At 38.6% G+C, this 27204-nt stretch overlaps 1 long non-coding RNA gene across 3 annotated transcripts; it reads right to left on the minus strand.

The window, feature by feature from the left end:
- Nucleotides 1–982: 982 nt before the first annotated feature.
- On the minus strand, nt 983–26471 carry LOC121832561 (uncharacterized). 3 transcript variants are annotated; one of them, XR_013042800.1, is made up of 5 exons: nt 24683–26471; nt 23762–23837; nt 21718–21851; nt 9213–9311; nt 983–1685 (listed from the first exon to the last, which is right to left on the minus strand). It is a non-coding gene; the product is annotated as an uncharacterized LOC121832561 (long non-coding RNA). The 3 variants fall into 3 exon arrangements; XR_013042799.1 differs by having other exon boundaries at nt 23721–23837; nt 24683–26469; XR_013042801.1 differs by lacking the exon at nt 9213–9311 and having other exon boundaries at nt 23721–23837; nt 24683–26465.
- Between the last annotated feature and the right edge of the window lie 733 nt (nt 26472–27204).

Here is a 27204-nt window from a genome sequence, read left to right on the forward strand (position 1 = left end):
GGGGACTGCTATGGAGTGTGGTAAACTTACCAGAGGTCACACCATTAAAAAAGCTGACTGACCCTCCCTTTTCCAGAAGTTATCAAATGTGAATAGCTCCTCAGCTAGGGGTGGAATTTTGTGCTCACCTTCCCTTCTCCATGCTGGGATTTGTCTGGCTGGAGGTGGAGTGAGTCTTGTGTATGCTGTCTCAAACCATGTGTTCAAGTTTGAAATTGCACTGCTTTTGTCTAGAGGGGGGGAACTGTTTTCTGAAAGTCAATCCCTGCCCCTCCTGCCCCCCCACACCTCTGGATCTTATAATTGCTCTATCACTCTCTTCCCTGAAGTTTCCTGAGCCTTGGTGAGAGGGATGTCATACGAATGACCCATTTATGGTTGTGTGATCCACAGCATGTCACTCTCTTCATGTTGAACAGCTGAGCATCTTTGTGTTGTTAATTGCCATCTACTAAAAGAAGAAGCTTCTCTGATGAGAGCTGAGAAATGCACTGTTCTATGAATACAGCAATGAGTCATTACAAATCATTTTAATGCTAATGTCCATTTAGCAGAATGATAGTTTTAGGTTCTCCCCTATAGCCTATGGCCTATCTGGCCACATGATCTTTGGACTCATGACAGGAATGGGTTCCATCTCATGAAACAGGCTGTGATGGTTATTTTTGGTTGTCAACTTGACATCTGAAACTAATGAAAACCCAAATGACTGGGCACACTGTGAGGATTTTTTTTTATTAATTAAATCATTTGAAGTGAGAAGACCCACTTCTAATCTGTACCTTTTTGGTAGGAAGACACACTTTTAATCCAGGTCTTTTTTTTTTTTTTTTTTTTTTTTTTTTTTTTTTTTTTTTTGGTTTTTCGAGACAGGGTTTCTCTGTGTAGCTTCTCTTTGTGCCTTTCCTGGAACTCGCTTGGTAGTCCAGGCTGGCCTCGAACTCACAGAGATCTGCCTGGCTCTGCCTCCTGAGTGCTGGGATTAAAGGCATGCGCCACCACCGCCTGGCTAATCCAGGTCTTTTGAGTGAGGAAGATCAACCCCTAATCTGGAATAATACCTTCTGCTGGCAGGCTATGTAAAGGACATGGAAGAAGAAAGCTTACTCTGTGTCTGCTTGCTCTTGTTCTTGATAGCAAGTCAATTCCTTCACTGGCATTAGAGCCTACTACTTCAAGATTTAGACATATACTGAAGACCAGCTGAGACATCAGCCTTGTGGACTGAACAACTACTAAATTCTTCTGTCTTCCATTTTTAGACAGCCATTATTGGACTAACTTGACCACAGCCTGTAAGCCATTCTTTAAAAAATTCCTCTTGAGATAGAGACTGAGGTAGAAGTATAGATAGATATATTCATTCTATAAGTTTTATTCCTCTAGAGAGCCCTGACTAATACACAGAGCTTAGAATTATCAGATAATGGTTGCTTACATCCACAACATTCATGTCATTATTGCATTAGTGGTCATATCTTGTTAGGTTTGTCATTATTTCAGCTTTCATGGCTCACATTGGGTGAGATTGATGATTATTTTTCTCATAGCATTCATAGCACCTCCAGCACTATATAAACTAGCCACTAGGAATAGAGCTTCCAAGTTAGTACAAAAATGATTTTTTCCTCTTTCATTGAGTCCAATAAATGATGTCTTCAGCAGTAGGGTCTTCCTGTCAAGTTCTGGAAGGTAAACAAGAACATTGGTAATAGTGAATAATGCTTGGGGAGGTATTTATAGATTTCATTGGCCAAGAACTCACAAAGAGATAGCCTAAAGAATGGTAAGACAATGTAGTTCTGTTGTTTTAAATAAAGCTCATGCTACTTTCTTATGGAAGCCCTAGAAAACTAATAGGCTAAGTTAATAACATTTATGATTTTGTAATGCTCTTGAACAGATTTTGAGTTAATTAACATATGAATTTATTATATGATTCCCCCAAAGAAACTTTGAACTCAGAATTGTCCTCAATCTTTGTTCTGGTACAGATTTAGACATGTATTGTTTATGAAAGAAGAGCCATCCTTCCCATAAATTCTCAAAGTCATCTGTGACTTCTACTCCCTATAGAAAACTACCACCCAGAAACCTGTTATAAATCCTGCTTGTGATATCTCTAAATGAATATCTCTATATTCATTTCAAATACTTCTTTGGGCTTTTAGTATTTGTGTTGAAGTCCTGCCTTCTGTATAAATTTGAAACAAGGTCAAAATATTCATGTGAGTAAATAAAGTAATAAATAACTTTAATAGAATGATACCTCACTAACACATGTGTTATAAATAAAGGCTACAGGGTGCTGTTTCAAATGAGCCACAAATTCTTTATCAGTTCTTGTTGTTGTTTTTTTCTCAGTCTTAAATCAATATTTTGTTGTGGTTTTTTGTTTGTTTATTTGTTTTGTTTTGGGGGATTGTTGTTGTTGTTGCTGCTGTTTTGTATTTTTTCTATATGAAAAATATATGGACGTAGAGTTCTTAAAAACTTCAGGTAAAATCTATATTTCTAAAATCCCTTCATTCTGTTTCTGAAGGTATGTGCTGGCAGTCATACAGGAGCTCTATTGGGGTCTTTCTAAATCTGCTTTCTAAACAATATGTTTCATAGTGGTTACCAAGTTCCCAATTTATTACCAAGAGAATTCCCTAAAATATCTCTAGTGTTGGTATTTTTTTTCCATACTATAAATTCTTTGCTTGGTTGGATCAGTACTTGGCAAAGGTGGAATTTTTCTCAGGTAGGTTATGCCAGGAAAAGTAGCTATGGGAAATGTGCATGAAAACACCCTCTTGTCTCTTTATACCATAATAATTTTGTATATCACTGACAACTTGAGCTGTGCATGTGTTTACTTCAAAGTGGGAAAACTAGGTTTTTGATAAAAATATCACTTGGAAAAGCATTTGATTCTCTAAATGGCCCATCACTTCTTATTTCAAAGTTATTGTATTTCATTGTAGAGACAAGAACCCTCATTCTAAATCTTAAAATGAATACTTACCTTTTGCTAGTTCCGCAAGCCTGCTCACACACTCTTAGTAATTATATGGTAGTGCCTTTCTACATTTCAGACATGTCTAACATGATTTTATTTGTTACAGAAGAATTGTATTTTCTTAGTCATTTGATGTGCTGCTCCATGAGCAGAAGCCTACTGTGAGTGTGGATCACCAGCATCAAGGGCTGGCCCTGATTTTAGCAACAGTTCTACAACAATTATAGAAATATCTTAAAGGCTTCTGTTGCTGAGAAGTTTCTTTGTAATAAAAACATAGATAATTCATAGTCTTTTTAATATGTTTTCAAATGAATGACCTTCCTAATACTAAACAAGTCCAAGTCTTAGTCAGAAAGCTGGAACTCCTTGACCTGGCAATTTATACACTTCTCAGACTTTCCAATAATATCAACAGGACAAGACAGGTCATTGCTGCCAACTGTGGCTGAAATGTTCAAAAAGCTTTGGAATAAAGGATGACCTCACACTCTGCATGCCCTTCTGCAGACCAGGCTCCAGCACTGCTTCTAAATAAAGCTCCAAGCATCTTAGCTGAGGATTAGCAGATGCAAACATTTACACAAATATATTTAAAAATGAAGACTCAAAATTCAATTTATAAGAAACAAAGAAAAATATAGGAAGAAGGGGAGGTTAAGGAGCGAAGTTATATGTATTATTATATCAACTTTTCTGTAATTTTATAATTTCTTTTCTATATACTTTCTTTTAAAAATTAGACTCTTTTATGCAATATATTCTGATCATGGTTTCCTCTCCCCCAATTCTTCCCACACCCTCCCTCACTTCCTAGCAGATCCTTCCCACCTCCCCACCCACTCAAATCCAAATCCTTTCTCTTTCTTATTAGAAAACAAATAGGTATCTTAAAAAATAAAGTAAAAACAAACAAACCAGAATGGGACAAAAACAGAAAAGAGAAGAACCAAAGAAAAAGTACAAGAAACATACAGGTGCTGAGACACATACAGAAATCCCATAAGGACACACAACCATAAACCATAATACATAAACAAAATACCTTATTTTGAGGTAGAGAGGCAGAAGGAGATGAAAAGATGCAGACACAGCATTATGTGGGGGAAAAACACAAACAAAAACAAAAAACCCTCCATAAACACTACTAAGCTCGTTTTTGTGTTGGTCATCTACTGTTGCACATGCCACATACAGCCTACCTTAAATGTGGTTTGTATACTTGTAGGCAGAGTTTTCCTCTGCCAGGGTCCACTCTTGAATAACCACTGGGTCTTAATATTAATTGTAAATGATCGGCCAATAGCTGAGGCTTGTTACTAACTAGCTCTTACATATTAAGTTAACCCATTTTTTCTTATCTTGCTTTGCTACATGACTTATGGCTTATTACCTCATTTTCTACATGTCCTGCTTCCTTGGCATCTGACTGGCATCTCCAGACACTGCCCTTCCTCCTCCCAGAATTCTCCTAGCCTGGCTCTCCTGCCTAACCTTATTCTGTTCAGTTATTGGCCAGTCAGCTTCTTTATTAAACCAATCACAGCAACATATATGTAAAGGGATATTCTACAGCATATACTCAGTGAGACTTGCTTGGAGAAAACAAGTAATTTTTCTTTTGTGACAAGGTTATGCGTTGGAGATAACTTCTGGGTTAGGAATGAGGGCTTGTGTCCACTTCTCCTTTCAGCATTGAGAACCTATTTGATTTAGATCTATATAAGATCTGTGTGTGCTGCCATAGTCTCTGTGAGTTCATAGGTTCATTAATCCTGTTGTGTCTGAAAGAAACTGTTCCCTTGGTGTTCCTTCACCATTGGCTCTTATGATCTTTCTGCCTCCTCTTCCTCAGAGTTCCCTGAGACATAGGCAAAAGTATTTGATGGAGAAACCCCATTTAGGACTGAGTGTTCCAAGGTCCCTCACTCTGTGCATGTTGTCCAGCTGTAGGTCTCTATATTTGATCCCATCTACTGTAAGAGAAGTTTTTCTGATGACAGCTAAGCCAGGCACTGATCTATGAGTACAGCACATTAGTTGAAGACATTATTGCTATGTTCTGGTAGCATAACAGTAGTATTTAGTTTCCCTTCAGTCCATGTCCTATATAGTCTCAGGTTCTTGGCCACCTGAGCAGTGTTGGGCATGGGTGCCTCTCACAGAGTGGGTCTTAATTCAAACTAAATGGTGATTGGTTACTCCCACAACTTTTTGCCACTGTTGCACAGTTTAAACTGTTCCTCTCCATAGTCCCTCCCTTAACTATCCTCCCCTCATAATTTGAAGATTTAAGTTTTAAATTATAAAAAAAAAAAAATGGACTCATCAGGTTTTTTAAATTAAGAGGGCCTGGAGAGTTGTCTCAGAGGTTAAAAGTGCTCGCTGGTCTGCCAGAGGACCAAGGTTCAATTCCTAGCACCCACATGGTGGCTCATAACTATTCGGTAACACTGCTTCCAAGAGATCCAACACCCTCTTCTGGCCTCTGTGGACACTGCATTCACATGGTGCACAGACAGACAGGCATGCAAAACATTCATACACATTTTTAAAAAGATGAGCCCTGAGGGAAAACCTAATACTATTATTTTAATTTGAACATATAATAATATAATTCCTAATGACATATTGCTATAACCATAGAAGAGTGCATCATTCAGAGAAGATTCTTCTTGCAGTGAATGGTAATTAACATAGAGACCCACAGCTGTATAAAGTGGAGAGTGAGAGACTTTGGAGCACTCGGCCCTAAATGTGAGGTCTTTGTCAAACCTCTCCTCTCAAGTTTCAGGGATTTGTGCAGAGGAGAAGGCAGAAAGACTGTGAGAGCCAGAGGTGATATGTGATCCAGGGAAACAGCCTCTTCCAGACACAATTCTCAAAATACCATGCCAAGTTTTAAAAAGAAAGCATGGGCATAAAAAGATACATGTATGAACTCACATAGATTTTGATGGTGTGCACACACAAGATTTGCAGGAGTTCAAAGCAGACAAAACCCGAGCATTGAAAAGGAAAGTAGACACAAAGTCCCTCCACTTACAAGGGAGCAATTTGATAAATACAGGCTGAGAAGAGGGAGGTCAGTCTTCTCCAATCAATTGACATTGGGTGTATCAACCATACTCTAGGTCAGACCCTATTCCCAGGAGTAGCTAGATGTGCAAAATGGACTCCATGTTTTTTTGTGTGTGCCTTTTGGTTCAGGAGGTGGGATTTTTGGGGGGTATTTTTTGACATTTTTCATTATTTTTGTTTTATTTTATTTTATTTTTTATATTGATATACTGTTTTGTGGAGCTTTTTGAGAGGAAGAACATGATATTGTGTAGGCAGTGAGTTGGAGTGAATCTGGAAGGAGCTGGGTAGTGTAAAGAATATTATTGAACTATATTGAAGAAAATTTTTAAATAAAAATAAAAGAGAACATGTGGAAAGCTAAGGAGCAGGTCTGGGAGAAATTAGGAGAAGGGGTGGAGGGTGAGCATGATAAAAATACATTATGTGAAATTCTCAAATAATTAATATATTAACTAACATGTTAAATGCAAAAACACAAATTCAAAGTACTACAATATATCAAGGATACAACAAAAGATAATTAAATATCTGGGAAAGAAGTTAAAAAAAACATTAAATGCATCTTAGAAAATGAAATGAAATACCATGTTTATAGATAGAGATATTCAAAGTCAAAAAGTGATTTGAAGAGAATGGCAAAAATAGAAGATATGAGCCTCTGAGGCAAGGAAAACAGAGAACAGGACTCAATGAGTCTAAGACCTGGAATTTACAAATATCTGTAGAGAGAGAGTGAATAGCTCAGAGGAAGTGTTCCAGAAAGCTTCAGAAGGAGTCTTTTAAAACTTTGACTAAATAATAACCTATACATTCAGAAGGTGTGGTTCCATGAGAAAAATATATGAATGTTTATATACATTGAAGAAAGGACAGAACAACAAGCTGGAAATGAAATCTGGACAATCAAGGAACTTTCAAAGAACAGACAAATATTCAACTTCTAAGTAGCCTGAATGCATTAAAAAAAAAAAAGTTCATTTAAAGTAGAGGGCTCCAGGAAAATGCTCAGAAATGCCAAGCCCCCCACCCAGGACAGTTACTCTAAACTTTCTCTAACAGAACCTATTAGTCTTGAAAGAATCTAATTGATCCGAAAGAAAATAAGTGCCTGTCAAAAAAACCTAGGACTCTTTAAAAGAAAATCATACATTTATGGCTTTTTACCATTCATACTGTGCACATGAAAAACAAAAAGAAAGGAGGAAAACAAGGAAAGGAGGGAGGAATGGAGGGAGGGAGGGAGCAAGGGAGGGAACGAAAGCAGGAAGGAAGGAAGAGACAGTGACCCACTAGACAGGAAATCAGGATAAAAATACACCTTGGAATCACAGAATTGCTGGATAAGCCCTTAAAGTAAACATATAAGTACACACACACACACACACACACACACACACACACACACACACACACACACACACAAAGGCATGGACACAAGAATCAAGGAATCTAGGGAAAATGAGGCATACAAGAATGAAGGGATTAGCGGGCGGTGGTGGCGCACACCTTTAATCCCAGCACTCAGGAGACAGAGCCAAGCGGATCTCTGTGAGTTCGAGGCCAGCCTGGGCTACAGAGTGAGTTCCAGGAAAGGTGCAAAGCGACACAGAAAAACCCTGTCTCGAAAAAACCAAAAAAAAAAAAAAAAAAGAATGAAGGGGTTGATTAAACCTACAAAAGTGAATGTATTACGTCAAAGAACAGCTGTTAGTGTTAGGTGTGAGGCACCATTCTCTAAACTGGAAGAAAAGGGGGATAAAATCAGCAACAATGTAAAAAAGGTATTTGTGGTGGGCCAGCTTACAGTCCTGGTTCTGGGCCTGGGCCTGGGTGGTAGCTGGGTTGGTCAGCCCGCCAGCTCTCCCTGTTCTTCACTACCCAGGTGAGCTCTCCAGCACTGCCTGAGCAAGCTCATCCAGTGCAGCCTGCAGCAAGGGGCGGGCCCACCTAAAATCTGCCCAATCTATGAACTGTTGGAGCAGGTGAAAAGGACGGACCTACAGATCCAAAACAGCAGGATCTCCATGACACAGGACAACGGGATATCTAAGGGGAGCCCCAGGGAGAGCCCATGATTAGTGATGTGGCAGACACCAGAGGCCTGGAGCCAGACCAATGACTGTGGCGATGAACACTTGGAAGCAAAGACGAACGGTCTAAAGGGTAACCTGTGTGACTCAACAGGCCACACTACAGCCTCCACGATGAGAGTCTTCTTATTTTGTTTGTCTTGTTTTGTGTATTTTCTTTGTTTTGTTTTGTTTTTCTTTTAAATTTGGTTTTGATTGGGGGTGAAGGTTACAAGGGCAGAGGGTGGCTGAGAGGAGACAGGGAGATGAGTGAGACTGGACTGCACTATGTGAAATCCACAAAGAATCAATAAAAGTTTTTTTTTAATGTATTTGTATCCAAGTAATGGTCAAGATTCCAAACCAGATGACCTTTATCTGAAAATAAAAATTTCGCAGAAAAAAATATTTCAGAATAAAGAAAAGTAAATGCTGTAAAGATTTTGAGCTATATTATAGGTTAAAAGGAGAAAAAATAAGTACAGGATAGTATTGAAGATACAAATTATACTAACACTGCTCATTTCAGTGACTAGAAACCAGTACTGGTTTATCATGGCTTTCAGATAGAAAAGAAATATGGTCTAAATAAGATCTAGGATCTAAACCAGATATTAGAAAGAGATGAAGCCAAATAAGAGTTAACTCAAAGAATTCGGAGAAATGACTGAAGGGGAGGTGATTGTATCACAGGGAGCTAATTACTTCAGAAGATAACCTGTTCTTTTGGGAATGATCTTGTTAGAACTGAAATAATATCCAATAAAGGCAAGGATTAAACGGTACTCATCAAAAAAATATGATATGCGTGTATGTACATTCTACAATGAAGTAGGGATGAATGTAATCTTTCTCTTGATGAATAGACAGATGTCAAGTCATATGTTGGTGTTTAAGAGGAGCATGTGGGAGGGGGGGCTCTTTCTGAGCTATCAGTTACAGGGGGCCTCATATAAGCAGGAAAGTGTCTGAGTGCTAGCTAGGGTTATAGGTGGATACATTTGTCTGGCCTGCCAGACTTGCACATCAAGTTGACTGGGAAATTTCATCTTTACCTTAAAGCATTCTTCCTGTTGAAATTTGAAATGTATTGAGCGAATGATTCTTACAACTTTTTCCTTCAATTCTTGTGTGGACAGCTAGTTCTCATCTTCCTGAAAGTAATTTTTATAAAAAGAAAGATGAGAAACGTCAGGTCACAGAGAAATTGTGAGAAGTAGACATTAATGAAACAAACAAACAAAAAAAGCTGAGAGCCTATGACTCATGATTATAATTGAGGTCAACACTGTATGCCATGTCTTGTATATGCTTAGAACAGACAGCCGTATGTAAGGTGTGGCTGCATGTTCTAACATGAGTCCAGGCACGGGCTTTCCCTAAAATCTGTGAATTTTATTGCTCATAACAGTTGGGCTTACGCCAAATTCCGTCAAAGGAAAGGTAAAATTGATGTGTGGTAAACTCAGTCCCCTGTCTCAGTACCTAAGACAGAATACTGAATAGAACACAATGTCAAATATAATCTCTGAATGAGTTGGAACAGGAGGCTGGGGACAGCGTGAGAAAGTAAAGAAAGGTGTCTAGTATTTGGTTTCTCTGTCTCTAGGTAATTAATTCCTTTCTTGGAAAAATTCAAACTGAGTTGACAGCTGTAAGTAACAGGCTTGATGTTAGAGCTCAAAATCAGATTAGAGCTCCTTTTCTATTTTCTTGCTTCAGAATTTCAGTAACTACTGTTCATACTTTACGCGCGCACGCGCGCGTGTGTGTGTGTGTGTGGGGGGGGGGGGGGGTGTATGTGTTTGTGGTGTATGTGTGTGTGGTATGTGTGTATGTATGTGCATGTGTGTAATGTGTGTGAATTATGTATGTGGTGTGTGGTATGTATTTGTGTGTGTTCACAACTGTCTTGTTCCAGGTCATAACAATAGGAAAAAGAGGCCAAGTCTCAAAAGAGGTCAGAGGTTTGAAACTTAGCTCATCCTATAGGACTTACATCTTAGACCTATGTCTTTAGCAAGAACCACTCTGGAGTGGGCAAAGGAAAAGCACATAAAACTGTTTAAGTGCTGAGCGTATATTATTATGACTCTAGTTCACTAGTTTTGATAAGATATTTCAATTATCTGCATTGATTGTGTTAGAAATTACCATTAGTTCTACTGATTAATACTTAAATACCAAGACTTCATGAGCACAGTCTCTCAACCTATGTGCCTTTGTAACAATGAGTCTACTCATGTACTAAACTATGTCACTAAACATTCATGATTAAATATATTTATTTTAGAATAAAAAATGAGTTAGTGAATGATGTCAACAAAGTGGCAAATTACAGAAACCCTAAATTTCTGTTCTTTGAATAAACAAAATCACTTTGAATATGACAGAAATAACATTATATGTAAAAGGAAATGACCTAATTGAAAGAATGAAAGGAATGAATAAAAATTAATGAAGCTTCAAGCAACTGTAACTTACCATGTGGGATACCAATATAAACACAAAGGACCTCAGAAAAAGATGCAGAAAGAAAAAATCTGAATAAATAATGCCCTCAAACTTTTCAAATGATTGTGTAACACATAAATATGAACACTAAACAAGACCTTCAGAAATAAGTTTGAAGAGATCTGTGCACAAACATATTATAAACAGCCAAAGAAATCAAAAGAGAAAATTTGAAGCTATTTTGAAATAAATGGATTTCCAATAAAGACACAACTTAGTAAAATATATGGGCTTTAAGGGCTAGGGAGACAGTTCTGTGGGTAAACACTTTACCAGGCAAGGATGGGGAACTAAATTTGAACCCTCAGAATGCACCAAAAGCTATTAGAGCAGTGTAAAGTTTCTGTAACCCCTGTGCTCCTATGGGAGAAAGGAGAGTCACAGAAGCCTGTGGGTCAGCTAGCCCAGCAAAAGATGCATAAAACATCAAGAGACTCAACCTCAAACACAAGTCCAGAGCCTGAAGCTGTCCTCCGACCTCCACACACTGTGATGTGTGTGTGCCTGCATTAACACACATACACACATCATATACACACAAACACACAAGTTAAAAACAATGTAAGTGATAATAATTCATGTCCTTCAGGTAAAACAGTGCTGGAAGGGAAACCCATCGCTTTACTTGCCTATTTTTGAAAGGAGGAACAGTGTTAACCAAAAAACGTATCCCCAGAAGACATTTCCATAATCAATCTGATGGAGGCAATTCCCCAGCTGATGCCAAATAATGCAAAATACGTCTGTGTTTGTGTCACCTTGACAAAAGACTAACCAGCACTCCAAGCAAACATCATAAAAATCAAACTCAGACAAAGATCTAGTGTACAGAGCCTAAGATCCCTGCATCTCAACCACCAACTAAGAGCAGCAGATTTGAGTTGATATCACTTTAGAGAACAAACACTCAGCAATCACGTGGAAAAACAGCTAGCACAAGCATAAAGAAAGAAACTAGAGTTAGAAGCTCCCCGCCTCTCACTAGCATTCATAGTGATGAGAGGCGCCATGCTAGCAGTTTGGAGAGGAAACTCTTCAACAACCTAACCCAGCTGTGCATCCTGCATGCTACTATACTCACCTTCCAGCCAAAATATGTCCGCAGGTGTGATAATGCCCCATCTGTTCTCAGGGGAATGAATTCCTTTCTTGTCACATCTGAGGCCTGCTTATGGGAGGGAATACATTCCTGGCACTGTAAACCTGATCAAAAGCAATAGGACACATGCCCTACGTGGTCATTTACTATGTTTTGGTCAATTAACATATATTTAAACTGCCTTCTAAATGTTTATGATTATTCCTATAGGTTAGTGCAGCTCTCAGCCTTTAGTCACAGAAACTGCTCTTACTGCCCTTCCACCCTGGTCAACTACTGTTCCTTCCTACAAATCCCTTTCTGACATTTATATCTTTTTGTTTTGTGACTGAGTTCAACCAGGGCTGTCTGTGTTACCATGACTATCTACTGGAGCCAGGTAGGCTCACCAGTGATGACCACAACTGAAGACAATGACTTGTACTTCCCTCGGGAGATCAGCCAATAGTTTAGAAGGGCCCCATGAGTGCCCAGTCAGTGATTAACTGTAGATAGGTCCAGTTTTATGGAGGCTCAGTGCAGGCAACCACAGGTTCTGTGAGACCATAGTCACGTCATGCTCTAAAGATAGCATTTCACAGGGCTTCACCATATCTTCTGGGTCTTGCATTCTTTTTGCCCCTCTTTCAAGATGTTCCCTGAACCTTGGAGGGGGTTGGTATAAATGTCCTATTTAGGTTAGATCACTCAAATGTCACATATCCTCAGCATCTTGAACAGCTATAAGTCTCTGAATTCATCAGTGTTCAGTGCAATAAGAAGCTTCCCTGATTAAGTCTGAGAGCAAAATCTGTCTATGTTTACAAACACAAACCAGTTTGGCTCCATGTCAGTTTAACCAAACAAAAGGACTAAGTTCACTCATGGGACCCTGGACTTCTCCAAACATGTTTTTATTTTTGTTTTGTTTATTTGTTTTTTAACTAAAGTTATAGGACAGACATAAATTCCTTCCTCTTGAATTGGCCTCACATCTAATCAGAGAGTGGTTGGTTACCCCACAACAGTAGTGCCAGGTTGGTATTATAGTTTTAGTGTGGTGATATTTTGTTTGTGCTCTAACAAATAAAGCTTACCTAAAGATCAGAGGGTGGAGCTAGCCACTAGTTAACCCATAGAGGTCTGGAGGTCTGTACAGACAGATAGGAAGTGATATGGCTAAGCGGGAGAGGAATATAAGGTGGGTGGAGACAGGAGCTGGCCCCCCTTTTTGGTCTGAGGAGTTGAGGAGTCATGGAGGTAAGAGGTGACAGTGGTTGTTCCTTTACTTCTCTGATCATTCAGCATTTACCCTGATTTCTGACTCCAGGTTTTTTATTATTAAGACCCAATTAGAATTCACACTATATCTGCTGTTCAACTTTGGGGGACAAATTCATGAAAAAGCCACTTGCCTGTGGCTTTGCAGCCACCGGCACATAGCGCTGCATGGAGCGGAGAGTGGGGCTGTGTGTGTGTGTGGGGGGGGGTGTCACAACCTCTCTGCCTAGGTTTTCCTCTCTTTTTTTCACTAAGCCACTGAGCAAGTTTGGGATTTTTTTTTTCCTGTTGCAACCTCTCTGCCACAAACTCCACAGGCATGCGGGCTCAATAGGCTGCTGCTGATGGGGTTAGGCCCTCACTACCAGGCAGCTCTGCTTTTAGGCAGTTCCTGTTGCATGTACTGCACATGATCCCCTGTGTCTGTTTTTCAGACAGTGGGTTCCCTTTCCTGGTGGGTTGTGTGCTTTCTCTGCCATACTAGGTAGCTGCCTTGACACCTGCTTGGGCTTCTACTGTTCTATGCAGCAGCAGTCAGCCTCATACTTCACCATCATCTGAATCATCATTGTTGGCAGATTTGGTGAGACAATTGGGAATTCTTAAAGGGAGGAATTAGTTAAAAGAGAGAGTTTTTTTCCCACATTAAAAAAATGGGAAACATTATTACAATGGAGGGAGTCAGGTCTCTGTACGATAATATGCTGGATGGTTTGAAAATGGAACAATTAAATGAGAGGATAATTAATTGAGATGGGGTTTATGTTATGTCAATTATAAACAGTATCAGTTTTATCATTTTTGTTTCATCATTAAAAAAGTTGGTTAATATGAGTGCCATGATACAAGTTTTAGAAAAACTTATTAAAACAGATCATAGAGATATTCAGACCTAGACAGAGGAATTTAAAAGAGAACCAATCTCAGTACTACATTATAAGGTTAGAGAGGACTAGATTAAGGTTTTCAAACAACCAACTTCAATTTCTCCTGTACCCTTACAGGAATTGCCAAATGATAGATATCCCCAAGGCTGTGTAAGAGCTGAATGGGCTCCTTTGGAAATGTTAAATTTAAGGAGATTCCAGGAAGTGATAGTCTCATATGGCATCCATTCACCTTTTGTGAAACAGATGTTAAACTCATGGTCAACTTGTAATAGAATTATCCCTCAAGACTTAGTTACAACAGTCTTGGAGCCTGGTCCTCAATTACAATGGAGGACCTGGTAGAAAGATAAGGCTAAGACCATGGAACAATTAAGTAGGGCTAGAGGTATAGAAATCTCCCAAGACCAACTTCTTGGAGGAGATTATGCTAATCTCTATATGATGACCATACCATGGTTCTATGTCATGCAGCAGCTATGAATGCTTAGCACAAAATTGAAGAAGTGGGAAAGCAAACTGAGTCATTTACTAAAGTTATACAGGACCCAAAAGAAAACCTTCAATGATTTATTACAATGATTGACCTCATCAGTAAATAGAATGATACCAAATTCAGAAGCTAGATAAATAATAATTGAATCTCTAACTTTTTTCTAAATGCTAATGCACAATGCAAAAGAGTAATTAGGCTATTAAAGCCAACATCAGTACCCACAGAGGAATGGATCCGAGATATAGTCAACACTGAATTTCATAATTATGACGATACTTGGATACGTGATTTCCAGAGATTTGAAGGAAAATCAAGATGTCAAGTGTTTCAAATGTGGTAAACAAGGTCACCTAAAAAGGGATTGTAAACAGGGCATTCCTAAAAACATTTTTTTTCTGAGAATAACCCAAATAGAACACTCCTCCCTTCTGTAGTATGCAGAAGGTATGGCAAAGGCAGACATTGGACTAATGAATGTAGATCAACAAGGGACAGTCAAAGTAACCCTTTGTCATCAGGAAATGCCTTGAGGGGCCTTTCACAGGCCGCCATGTCAAATTCAATTCAGTTGTTTCCTGTCATTACAGAGGAAACTTGTAGGCAAAATTCTAAACAGTCTTAGTAAATAAGAAACACAGAGCCAAATACAGAGGTAAATAGCCAATGAGATCAGAGAGTCACAACTACCTTATCTTACCACCTCACCACCATCACTTCCCCAGAAGAGAGACTTTCTTCCTGCCTGATTTGTGTTTTTATTGCCTTTCTATTCTGCCTTTTCATTGGCTCTAAACCCAACCACATGACTTCCTCATCACTTCCTGTCTATACAGACCTCCAGGTCTCTATAGTTGGTACTGAGATTAAAGGCTCAGGTCACCATGATTGGCTGTGTCCTTGACCACACAGAGACTCTCTCTGCCTGCCATGTAATTGGATTAACAGCGTGGGCCACCAATACCTGACTATTGTTCCTGGCTCACTATGACCTCTGATCTCCAGGCAAACTTTATTTATTAACATACAAATAAAACTACATTTCAACACAAATAAAATATCACCAGAGCAATTAAGGAACCTAATGCCTATTGAAAAAAAATGGCAGCAACAACAAAACAAAACATGCTGTTTTGAATGATAGAACATCTAGAGAAGAGAGGACAAAAATTCATGAGAAAATAAAAAACAAATATTTTGGCAAACTTCTATAAATGAACAAAGACCAAAATTAAAAATATAAATAAATGATGTTGTCATTGAAGGTCTTGTAGACATAGGTGTGGATGTAACAATAATTTAAACAGACTCTTGCAATTCAAATTGGCATCTTCAGGAGGTAAATGGTCAGCTTTTAGGGATTGGAACATTATCTCATGTAAAACATAGTGTGAGATGGGTTGAATGTATAGGGCCAGAAGGACAGAGAGGAAAATTAAAGTCATGTTTGGCTAACATAGCAATGAATTTATGGGTACATGATTTGTTACAGCAATAGAATACTCAGATTAACATTTCTCCAATCTCAGAAACAAACCATAAATTAACATATGTTTCTGGGAAAAATATTAGAAGGTATTATAAAGGACAATCACTGACTATTTGGGTTGTACAAGAATAGGGCACAACAGCTGCTGAACTTTCAAAGGCCCCAACAGTCCTACCTTTAAAATGGTTAACAGAAAAATCTGTATGAGTTGAGCAACTGCCCTTAACACCAAAGAAATTACAGGCCTAAGAACATCATATACAGGAGCAGCTAAATGCTCAGCATATTGAAGAATCAACCGGCCCTTGGGATTCTCCTGTATTTGTTATTAAAAAGAAATCTGGAAAATAGAGAATGATAACAGATATAAGAGTTGCTAATAAGGTGACTCAGCCAATGGGCTCTCTACAGCATGCAAATTTTTTGCCTTCTCTGTTACCTAAAGGATGGCTTCTTATAGTTGTTGATTTAAGAGATTGTTTCTTCACTATACCTTCACAAGAAAAAGATAGAGAAATATTTGCATTCATGGCACCTATTTATAATAATTCTCAGCCTGTTAGGAGATATCAAAGGAAGGTTCTCTCACAGGAAATACTAAATAGCCCCACACTGTACCAATATTTTGTATGACAGCCATTGGAAATGATACATAAGCACTTTCTTCAATCTATAATTACCATTATATGGACAATTAGCTGATTCAAATATAGATACTTTAGAAAGAATGAAGACAAAAAGAAAAATTAGCCTTGTTGGAGATTACAAATTGCTTCTGAAAAAAATACAAAGAGGAGATTCTATTAATTACTTAAGATATAAAATTGGTCTCCCAAAAGGTACATATTAGGAGAGATCAATTGTGGACTCTTAATGATTTTCAGAAATTGCTAGGAGACATTGCCCATCTATGGCCCACTACTGGAATAACAAATTCAGAATTGAGTAATTTGTTCCAAACATTAAAAGAAGACAAGGACTTAAATAGTCCAAGAGAACTGTCAGCTGAAGCTGAGAGAGAATTGGCTTTGGTTGAAAAGAAATTACAGTATGCACACGTGGATCATTTTGATCCAAAGCTTGCTTTCTGGTTATTTTGCCCTCTATGCATTTTCCTAAAGAATATTAATGCAGAGGGAAGATATTATATTGGAATGGATATTTCTACCAAATAAACAGAATGAAAAATTAAAAACTTATGTGGAAAAGGTCTCTGGGTTGATTCTAAAAGGAAAATTGAGATTTCATCAATTAGCACAAATAGACCAAGCAGAAATTGTAGTACCTTTAATTAATGCTGAAATTGAATCATTATGGGCAGAAAATGAACATTGGCAAAGAGCTTGTAGTAATTTTTTGGGAGGGATTAAAAACAAATATCCCCAAAGCAAGAGAATTTAATTTACAAATTGAACTGACTGGATTCTTCCTCATATTATACGAGGAACACCAATTTCTGGAGCCCCTACATTTTATACTGATGCAAACAAATCAGGAAAGGCAGGTTATAAATGAGGAAATTTAAGCAGAGTGGTTCAAAGCCCTTATGATTCTGTCCAAGAGTCAGAATTATATACTATTCTCATGGTATTGATAGATTTTACAAAACCTCTTAACATAGTTACTGACTCTCAGTATGCAGAAAGAGTTGTTTTACACATTGAAACTGCTTAATTTATTTCTTATAGGTCAAAATTAACTTTGTTAATTATACAATTAGAAGAAATAATAAGGAATAGGAAACCATCCTTTATATGTAACACACACCAGATGCCTTACAGGTCTGCCTGGCCCTCTTGCACAAAGTAATGATGAAACTGATCAGCTATTGGTAGAAAATGTGCTGGAGGCCTCAGAAATTCATAAAAAAAAAAGAAACACCATGTTGATAGCAAAGGTTTGAATAAGGATTTTTTCCATCACTTGGCAACAAGCCAAGGAAACTACATGGAAATGTCCTACTTGTCCTTTATACAACCAAACTCTACTATCTGCAGGAAGTAACCCGAAGAGTACTCAAAGAAATGAAATTTGATAGATGGATGTGTTTTGAAGAATTTGGAAAATTAAAATATGTACACCACACCATAGATACATATTCAGGACTTCAATGGGCAATGGCTTTGAGTTCTAAAAAGGCTGATTTTGTAATCACACATTTGTTAGAAGTTATGGCCATCATGGAATACCTGTACAAATTAAGACTGACAATGCTCCAATGCAAAAATAACCCTTTCCTCCCCAAGTTGCTTTTGGACATGGTGTTTCATTAAGGCAAAACCAAACTAATAAACAAAAAAAAATCCTTAAGACTAGGATTATCTGCATTCTATCACATTGATGTATTTATTTGTCCATTATTTCACCAATATTATTGACTTACTATACTTCTATAAAAAAAATCACAAGCATATCAATCCTATGTACTTGTTCTCATTCAGTACAGCTTTGACTGCTGTGGAATTTTTTCTTTTCTTTATGAAGTTCAGAAGCATCTGTTTTACTGTCCACATAGCAGTTTTCTATGACTTTATTGAGTTTGCATTGAATCCATAGATAAAGCTTAGGAAAAGCTGCTATGTGTGTTATTGTTTTTATTCTTTGGCTCTTTGAGGGGCCCACCAACCAGCTCCCAAATAAGTACACAGAGTCTTATTCTTACTTAAGAATGCCTGACCTTAGCTTGGCTTATTTCTAGCCAGCTTTTCTTTTTTTTAAATTTTATTTATTTTATTTTACAATACCATTCAGTTCTACATATCAGCCACAGGTTCCCTTGTTCTCCCCCTCCCAAGCCCTCCCCTTGCCCCCAGCCCACCCCCCATTCCCACCTCCTCCAGGGCAAAGCCTCCCCCAAGTACTGCGATCAACCTGGTAGACTCAGTCCAGGCAGGTTTAGTCCCTTCCTCCTAGCCTGAGCCAAGTGTCCCTGCATAAGCTCCAGGTTTCAAACAGCCAACTCATGCAATGAGCTCAGGACTTGGTCACACTGCCTAGTTGCCTCCCAAACTGATCAAGCCAATCAACTGTCACACCTATTTAGAGGGCCTGATCCAGCTGGGGGCCCCTCAGCCTTTGGTTCATAGTTCATGCATTTCCATTCATTTTCTAGCCATCTTTTCTTAACTTAAATTGTCTACCTTTTGCCTCTGGGCTTTTTTTTTTTCTTATTTCTGTTTATCTTACTTGCACTCTTACTCCATGGCTGGCTAGGTGGCTGGCCCCTAGCATCCTCCTCTCCTTGTCCTTGCTCCTTCTCCTTCCCAGATTTCTCTTCCTATTTATTCTCTCTGCCTGCCAGCCCCATCTATCCTTTCTCCTGCCTTGCTAATGGTCATTCAGTTCTTTATTAGACCAATCAGGTTTTTTAGACAGGCAAAGTAATACAGCTTCATAGAGTTAAACAAATGCAACGTAAAAGAATGCAACACATCTTTGTATCATTAAAATAAATGTTCCATAGTATAAACAAACATAACACATCTTAAAATAATATTTCACAATACATATAGATAACAGTGAGCATTCCTCTCCATGAACTTGGAATAGCTTTTATTCGTTTATTTAATTTTTTATTTTATCAGAGTTTTGTGGGATTTTGCATACAGATCTTCTACCAACCATGATATATTTGTACCTAAGAACCCCATGTGCAAGTTTCAAATGTAAATATTTCTTTAACCTTTTTTCCTTTTTATTAAAAATTTTCATATAATATATTTTTATCATGTTCCTTCCCTTTCCCCAACTCCTCCTAGATACCCCCATCTCCTTACCCACCTAAATTTGTTATTATTTTTATATTTTTTAAATTCCAAATCCACATATTTGTTGATGTTCAGGAAAGCAATTGGTTTCTATATATCCACTCTGCAGTCTGCACCCTTGCTATAATTGCTGATTTCTCCAATATTTAAAAATCATTAAATGTTGAAATAATCTTTATTTGCAAAAAAAAAGTCATGGAAAAAAATAGTGGTAGCTTTTCCATGATCCTGCATTCAGTTTTAGCTTGTGTTTTTGTATTACACAACCATGGAATTATTCATCAGTCCTGAGAAAATAAATGAACTACGATATTAATATAATAAAATAAGCTGAGATTCAGAATGTATTGAGAGTTCATTAGATCTGCTCATTTCCTTCTCTGCATCAGGAAATTACCCGGGATTGATTACTTTTACTAACTTCAATTGATCTTTTCAAGGAAACCAGGATCAGCACCCCCACATGACCTCCATTTTACATTCATCTTCACATTACAATTGTTTCTTGAATACTTTTTATTTTATGAGTTCTGATCATAACTCCAATTTACTATTGTTAGCTTTTAAAAGTATATGGTCAAAGTACATCACATGCTTGAAACTCATATGCAATAATATGTGCTAATTAAAAAAACAAAAAAGCTATTTATTTAGCCTTTAAAAGATAGTAAAGCTGGATAGCTTACACTTCCTTTCACTACACTTTGCCAGTCTACATCTTAAATGTGTTAAGTTAATATTTATAAAATTTGATTATTTTATGTTTTATTACAGAATTCCTCTCTTAATTCTCATTTTATTTTTATCTACCTAAATGGTCTATTGACCACCCTGTTTGGAATTTCATTTTTCTAGGAAGCTTGTTTTTTGCCTCACCTCCTCTTCTCATTCTCTTTGTACTTCAGAATTCATCAGTACCAGTGTTCACGACTTCCACAGACCCTTGAGTGTTTCTTGCCCCTCTCACTTCTCCCTATTTCTATTGATCTTCTCCCCACAATTCTTTCATGTTCAAATTTTTTCTTGCCTTTTTGAAATTCAACATCTTGTTCATCACTATCCCACTCTTACAAAATATCTGTCATATTTTCATCCCTAGACGCTAGCTCAAATTTCTTAGTTTCATATACATAAACTATTTTTAATATAAAGTTGATCAACAAATCTCTAGGCCTTTGCATCTTTAATGTGTCAAAATAAAGAATCAAGCAAAATAAACAAAACTGGGAGCTCTATGAATGAAGTTCAACATGAAACTGACTCAAAACTCATTCATGTATTAGCACCAGGATTTATTAGCCATGCTTTGAAATTGAGGTTCACATGTACCAAGATCATTTTCCTTGATATTAAATTAATCTTAATAGAAATGAATGAATAGCCAAGTACTCTACTACATTCTAAATTACTAAGTCATCTTGGATAAATTGAACCACATTAGTTGTGTTTCCCTTTCCCTAGACTAAATCCATTGAAAATAGTCTCAAACTTCCTGTAAAATTATAAGAGCTTGTGTGTTCAATCTTGTGTCATATACGTAGATTTGGGAGGTGATTCCTTAGCTATTATGTTGATTGTGATGTGGTTGTATGTGGCAGGTATATGCATAAAGTATTTTTCCTTTTTTTTAAAGTCATGCCAGTAATTTTAAAAATAGTATTTATACCTTGCCCTGACATATTTGGTGTGTGTAGAAGGGAATTTTTGATGCCTAAAATTTGAAAGGGGAGATACCACGTTGTAAGAGCTGATTCTGAGGTAACCACAGTCAGTTAGCAGAAAGCCTGAAGGATGCTGCACTTGCCACAGAGCTGAAGAACAAGAAGCAGCACACAAGGAAACTGCAGAACATGCCAATTGTGAGTTCTGCTGTTCTAAGATGCAGAAATAAAAAAAAAATTTAAAAGGCCAGTCCTGGCCCCTGGGATTTCCTTTTCTCTCAGTCCAACTCTTTGGACTCCAGTCAATCCCAGCAGCTGGTGTCCCAGACAAGCCTTAGTAGGTCAGGTTAGAATCCTGCCATTCCCACTCAGCCCTTCATCTGTACTCACCACACACAGGGGCGTTTCAATGAGACTTTAAGAATCAGAGCTCTGCCTATTCTTCACTTTGGGCAAGATTCATCTTTGTTTCTCAGAAGACAATGGCCGTGCTCTTTTTTCCTCTTGGTTGAACTCTTGGCAACCTACAAAAAGCAGAGCATCTGCTGTGGTCCCAGTTTCCCACTGAACTTAATTTGCTCTTATTGTATACATCAACTCTCCAAATGTGTCTGAAATATACTTCCAGATTGTGAGTGAGTACCATGAGCTTCGTGGCTGGAATGTGTGTCTGCCATAAGCTGAGTCGGTTTAGGAACTGGAGATATATCTTAAAGACACGGATGAAGAAGCTGATCAGTGTCAGAAGCAGGGACTCAAAGCAGCTGGCAGCCCCTTTACTCCTAAAGCAGCTCTCTTCCCCTTCTTTTCTGGCTAACATGAGTATGCCATTATGGAAGAGATATTTGGTGGGTTCCTAATGTGTATGGTGAAGGGGTATAAAGTCATATAATGCATATGACCACAGACTACAAAGATATTTCAATTTAGTGAAGAATATATCAGAACACGCTATTTACTTGCTCCAGTCAACACATATTGGTCATTTACTGTGTGCTGGCCTGCTGACAGATCATCCCGTCCTTCCCTTCTTTTATCTCACATCTTCATTAGTCCTTTAGGACTATGTCTACCTTGCCTTAGGTATATTTCAGAATCCAGCCACTTCCTACCATGACTACCATCACCCTACCCTTGGGCTATTGACATCTCCACTGTGAGCTGTTAACAGACTCCCTTAACTGAATGGCTTCTGGTTTCTTCCTCTATTACCTGTTCCCCATGTAGCATCCCAGGGCAAATCTGTTAGGTTCAAGTTACCAGTGGGATTGGATACTTGTTCAAAGTACCTCAATGGATTGGAAACAGATTAAAAGCAAAACCCAAGTCTGCTTTCTCTGCGGCCCAAGTGGTCTTGTCAGGGCTTGGTCACTTTATTTTATTTGCAATTGCCCCTGTGCTGTTCTCTCCTCTCTGGCTATTCTGGCCTCTTTTCTGGTCCTCAAATCTCTTCAGCAAGTACATATCAAGACTTCTTCAGCAAGTATGCATGCAAGACTTCTTCAGCAACTACATATGGAAGTTGATTCTCTGGCAGCTGCAGAAATCTCTCTGCCTGAAATTTTCTTCTCTCACACAGGCATGTGAATCATCACACCAACTCACTCATGTCTTTTCTTGAATATTGCTTCTTCAGCTGTATGTGCTGTTCAGATGCGTGTGACAGTTTGCAAACCATAATCTCCTCGCCGATTCCCTTTCCCTGCTTTACTTTTGCCTCACACACTTGGACATTTTAGAGTGTTCTTGTTTCCTCAGGTACAGGTTCAGGAGTCAAAATGTAAAACTTCCTATACTGATAAAAGATCTGAGACAATCAACTTCTTTGGAGAAAAGGCTCAGTTTCTTTCCATTTCAGATGTCTTGCTGTGGAGCCTGGGGTGTGGCAGTGTATCACAGTAAGGGGGAATGGCAGAGTTAGTGGCTTGTCTCAAGAAAGAAAGAGAAGTAGGAGGGGTGAAGGTCACAATATCCTCTGCAAGAATATGTCCCTTAAAGCCCTCCCTTCTTCCTATTAGGTGCCGCCTCTTAAGGGTCCCATCACCGACCATTTACTATGAACTGGGGACCAAGCATTCAGCATGCTGGCCTTTGGGAGCCACTGATGTAAACTACATCCCGTTTCTTATGGAGATGTATTATTGGGTCTTCTAGCTCCAGTTTCTAAAATAGTGCTGGATCGTAGCAGCTATTCAGTGAGGATCTGAACAGACTCACAAAAGAAACAGTTGATACTGTGTTACAACACAGATAACTTCATAAACGGGCCACCTGTTCTGCAGGTGGTCTCCGGCATTGAGGATTGGATTTGCAAACTAAGCAAGGAAATAAACCCCTATACCAAAATACAGAGATCAGCACAACGTACATAAATAACACATACAGTCACCTACCTAATCCGCCCTTTTAGGATGAGAACCTCGGGGAACTGTACCTTGCAGGAGAAGGTAGGAATCCTAGGCAGAGAGAATACTGCTCTGTCTTCCTTTCAGCTCCCATCTTCTTCCTTGCTAGGAACAATAAGAGGCAAGTCTGGTAAGGCAGGCAGTAAAACACTCATGTGGGATGCCATACATATGATACACAGAGGAAGCTTCACTGAATACAGAGGATCCCTCAGAAGAAAATCAAGATGAGAGAATGTTGAAGAAAAGGAATAGAAATGAAATGGTCAGATGCTTCTTCAGGAGCTCGGGTGATGATCAGTTGCTAAATCACCACAGTGACAAGAGCAATAATGATGATTCAATTGACCAGAGAGATGATGGGAAGAGTCGACAGGATGTGAAGTTCATGAGTTCTGGTTGGTGATGGAGGAGAAAAGCCTAAGAGAAGAAAGATGGCAGAGTGGCTTGGCTGATCTGATAGATGAGGGTCCCGTTAACAGAAGAGAAGAAGACAGGCATGACAGTAGAGTAAACTGCATTTTCACACTCTGGTTTAAGGTCCCCAGCAATAGCTGCCTATCTCCTTAGCATGTGGTTGGTTGTATCTAGAGAACAAATATTTAATTTTGAGCATGTAAAGAATACATACATAGATAAAAAAAACTAATAGATTTCCATATGTGTATGTATGTATCACACAAATTCAATAAGCATTTTTTTGTTTGTTTTTCAAGACAGGGTTTCTCTGTGTAGCTTTGGAGTTTGTCCTGGAACTCACTTAGTTAACCAGGCTAGCTTCAAACTCACAGAGATCTGCCTGTCTCTGGCTCCCAAGTGCTGGGATTAAAGGCATGTGACACCACCACCCAGCCCTAAAAGTATTATCTTATTACCAACCTAATTTTATCAGTATCCCCCCCATGTCCCTAAACCTAGGCTGCAAAGATGTATCAGAAGTTAGCACTTACTGCTGTTACAAAGGACTCCACTTCCGTTTCAGTACCCTCTTGGTGGCTCACAACTTTTTGTAACTCCATTCCCAGCATACCAGTCCCCTCTTCTGGCTTTCATGGGCACCAAGTATGCATATGGTGCACATACGTACATGCAGGCAAAAGACTCATACACATAAGATAAAAAATATTTTTAATTATAAGAGCAGTCTCAATGTCATTTTCACATGAAGAAATAATAATATCAGGGTAAAATTTTATTACTAAATATCCTGTTATGTGAAAATTTCCACCACTGACTGTGCATGAGTTTTAAATGGAGTCAGAATTGAAACATTCAGGATGTCTGCTAAGGTTTCATTTAAAATCTATTTTCCTATTTCCCTCTATAGATTTTCTCACTTCTTCCTCCTCTTCCTCCTTCTGTCTTTTATCCCTTCCCTCTTTTGTTTCCCCCAATTTAAAGTTCATGGGTTTTTTCCCCCAAGTTTAACATATTTTCCATTTGCTGACTGTGCCCAAGTGATGCACTTCCCTTTGTAGTTCCTATGAACTATGCACTACGCCTGTATATTTTATCAACATCAAGTTTATTCTTTCAACAAGAAAGTCCATAGACAACGCAGACATGTTTTTCTACCACTGGGCGCAAGATGTCTGTTTACGGCCCATTCCTTGATATTAACAGCTACTGGTGTTCAGTACCTGGATCTGTTATCTTATTAAAGATGGTGACATTCAGTCTTATTAATGCTTTCCTACATTTCTGTTTCCTTGAAGAAAGAATAAGAAAACAGAAATAGCCGTGTTAGGTTGCCTTTCTAAGTATAAATGAGGACTGAAAAAAAAATGTATACTAACTCTTCCATGAGGAACTCCTGGGTGGGAATAAATCTAGACAACGCCAACTGTGACCACAGATGACATGAGCCACCTGAAAGTCACTGATAGAGCATTCGAGGAGGGAGGGTGTTTCATGGAAGAGAGTAATCTGCGGTGACCCAGATAGTGAATACTAAAGTCCCTGCCAAGAAGTGTCCGAGAGCAGAGCACTGGCAGGTAGCCCAGCATGTGAGGCACAGGGGATTGGGTGAGTTTCAGGTCCTCTGATTAGCAGTTCAAATGCTGCCTGTTGAAAAGTCATTGTGTGTGGAGGAGTAAGGTAGCAGGAAAGTAAGAATTCTAGGTTGAAGAAAAACTTGGGGCTGCCAAGAGGGCTCAGCACTCGAAGATGCTTGCCTCACGGTGATGCAAGCCTGACCACCTGCACATGAGAGTGGAAGGAGAGAACTCACAAAGTTCTCCTCTGGCCTCTGACATACGTGCACTCTGACACACACGTTAAAAACAGGGGTTAAGTAAATATTTCGAAGTCTAATCTCTGTGAATTTTTTTCCTCATGGAACAAGCCTTGGAGAGAAAGGTACAGGCCTACCTCAGCTTCTTACCAAACTCACCCAGCTTACACTAAAGCCATTGGGGGTCTTGGTTTGGTTTTGGTTTTCTCTTAAGCTCCATAGAATGGAGACTGCATTTCTCACATTATATTTTAAGTTCTAAATAAATAAGAATATACTTGGCAATCTGTATCTACAGGTTCCACAGTTATAGATTCAGCCAACTATGGGGGGACAGGAAGGAGCAAAGGAATTGTGTTTCTATACAATAGCAAGTAGATAATAATTATAATAATAAATCACTTGCAAAAGCATTGAAAAATACCAAGTCTAGGAATAAATCTAGCACAGCAGAAAGAAAACTATAAAAATCTTCTTACTATAAAATAAAGAACATACAAACAGGGAAATATTTCATATTTATAGTCTTAAAGCTGCAGTATTATCAATATTTTAATTTTTCTCCAGATTTAGTTTAATTCCCTTTAGTATACCAGCAGATTTTGGGGGGGCATGTTGAAATTAGCAAGCTGATTCTAAAAACTTATCTGAAAATACACAGGATAAGGATGAAATGAGGCAGTCATGAAAAATGAAAACAATGCCCAACCACTTCAAACCCCAGCTGTTGAGACCTATTATAAAACTATAGACACTAGGGCTTGAGGCATAGCTTTTCGTAAAGTATTTTCCAGACAAACACAATGAGCTGAGTTTGGCCCCCAGAATCCACGTTAAAATGACAGGTATTCAATAGGCATAGTGGTATACACCTTTAATTCCAGCAGTTGGGAGGCAGAGGCAGGCAGATCTTTGTGAGTTTGAAGCCAGCCTGGTCTACACAGTCAGTTTCAGGAAAGCCAGAGCTACATGGTGAGATCTTGTCTTGAAAAAAACAAAAGGAAAAAACCAGGTATGATGGATCATGTGTGCAATCCCAGTGCTGAGGAGGCAGAGCCTTAGCAGACATCCCCGGGCTCACTGGTGAGCCTGCTTAGCCAAGTCAGCAAGCACCAGTCCATGAAAGATCCTGGCTCAAAAAGCAAGGTTTGACCTCTGGCCCCTGCATGCATGCACACATGCATACATGCATATATCCACATATCCAAGCGCACTGTGTGGTGTAAGGAAAGACAAACT

Source organism: Peromyscus maniculatus, chromosome 10 (genome assembly GCF_049852395.1).
Source record: "Peromyscus maniculatus bairdii isolate BWxNUB_F1_BW_parent chromosome 10, HU_Pman_BW_mat_3.1, whole genome shotgun sequence".
Lineage (NCBI taxonomy): Eukaryota > Metazoa > Chordata > Mammalia > Rodentia > Cricetidae > Peromyscus > Peromyscus maniculatus.